The sequence below is a fragment of the Notamacropus eugenii genome, chromosome 4, assembly GCF_028372415.1.
Source record: "Notamacropus eugenii isolate mMacEug1 chromosome 4, mMacEug1.pri_v2, whole genome shotgun sequence".
Taxonomy (NCBI): Eukaryota; Metazoa; Chordata; class Mammalia; order Diprotodontia; family Macropodidae; genus Notamacropus; species Notamacropus eugenii.
The window spans coordinates 58,075,096-58,077,154 of record NC_092875.1 but is presented as its reverse complement, the minus strand read 5'-3'; the positions used below and the strand labels follow the sequence as shown (position 1 = coordinate 58,077,154).

General features: G+C 36.1%; 1 pseudogene; it reads right to left on the bottom strand.

Moving 5' to 3' along the window:
• Positions 1-287: 287 nt before the first annotated feature.
• LOC140498132 (pyruvate dehydrogenase (acetyl-transferring) kinase isozyme 1, mitochondrial-like) lies at positions 288-1,719 on the bottom strand (annotated as a pseudogene).
• Positions 1,720-2,059: the final 340 nt, after the last annotated feature.

Here is a 2,059-nt window from a genome sequence, read left to right as displayed (position 1 = left end):
AAGTCCACTAAAATGGAAACAAAACATGTTAACCACATTTGCAGTAGTTAAAAGTAAATGTACACAGTAGTTAACATTTTCTTTCTTCTTAAAATTCAATAGTATAGTTCAGTGTTTCTGGAGTTCTGAAAGATAGCTATGGAATTCAGTTTCCATTTATTCTACCCAGTCAATGAGTGTAAAAATCAGGTGTGAAATGTTTTGTGTAACAGTTTTCCAAAATCCCTCTCAAATATAGTACTAGAAACCTGTTTTGTTTTTGTTTTTTTCGGATGGCTTAGATGCAGCTATGCACTGTAGAACATGATCATGTCCTTTGTTTCACTGTTTGGCACACACCAGTCATCTCCTCTCATGATTGGCATTAGAATGTTTCCATACAGCTTTATTATATATGGAGAGTCTTTCCAATGACTGTGATAGGGCCTTAATGTATGTGTGTATAACCTTCTAAGGAATACAATTTCAAGTCTCCTTGAAAGTATTGTGCATAATGCCAAGATATGGACAATCCATAATCAAAACATTGTGGGAATACACTTTAAGATATCTCAAAGTTGGAGTCTATCAATTTTCCTCAAAGGAACACGACCTCCACAACCACTCATCTTCACTCTCAAATCCTCATTACCCAGTGTTATGTGAACCTGAATAGGAGAGTAATGTCTGCTATTATTGTCGGCATAGTGTTCTGTGGTTGCTCTCATTGTGTTCTTGAAAAGTTCAAACATCATGTGATAGAGACCTGATGGTACATAAACCACTTGCATGGGCTCACCTGGTGATTTTGCTTTAGTGTATCATAAAATATAATTTCAGCATTCAACTCTTTACTAGAATATGATGACACTAATTGGTCATTTAATTCTTCAAGTTCTAGTTCTGAAAAATTAATATAATACAAATCACAAAGATGTCTTGCATTTTCATAGCCATCTTTAATCATTTCAGTAACATTGAAATTTGGATTAATGCTTCCAATATGTTTCTGTGAGTTGAACTTTCTTTTCCTTTTCCACCAAACAGTAAGGAGTGCTGACTGAGCAGCATTCTGATTGAAATGCAACTCATGCAAAAATGATCCAAAAAATACTGTACATTCTGGCTGATCACTATGTCTACACTAGGTGTAGATCTTTCTTTGTATTCAAGTATACCCTGTGCCATGGTAGGAATGATATCATTTTGCCAATTCTGGATTTTTGTTACAGTATCTGTAAAGTGATAAATAGCTTTAAGCATCTTTTATGCTTAAAATCAAGGATCTCCCATAGACTGAATGTACCAGCACTGTATCAGTTGAACTGAAAGTGTTCTTGGAAAATTTGAAAGAAGACATTTCTTTCATTATATTTGCCAATCTCACTGGCAACTCCTGCTGCGAAAACATAAATGAGATCTTTTCACATGTGACACAACTGAAGTCCAGAAACTGCTTCATGGAAAATGGGCACAGAGGGAAGTGCCAGTAGAAATTCACCTGGACCAGAATGCTATGCTCACCGCTGGCAATGGGATCAGGTTTGGGCTGGGACCTGGCCTGGAAGCTGCCCATTGCAGGTACCTCATTAATCTCATAGTGAAAAGCGTTCCAGATAATGTGAAGAAACAGGAGACCTCAAACCAGGAGGCACCATCACGTGTGTGGCTCCAGGTATCCGTAGTGCAAAAGTGCGGGGTGTGGAGGTGGAGCCTGTCTAGAGATACCTTTCAAAAAATATTATAAAAAGCATCTATGAAAAATCAAAAACAAGCAACACATGCAATGAAGATGTACTAGAAGATTTCCCAATAAATGCAGGAAGTTAAGCAAAAATGCCCTTTATAGTTTTTATTATTGGATATGGTTCTAAAAATGCTAGCAAAAGTAATAAGAAAAGAAAGGGAAATGGAAAAAAAAAAGATAGTGAAAGAAGAGATAAAACCCTCACTATTGTCTGATGGATGATATGATGTTCTACTCAGAGAACGCTAGAGAATCACCAGAGAAATTAATTAAGATAATTAATAGCTTCAAAGTGGAAGGTTTTGAAATTAACCCTTAAAAATCAACAGTATT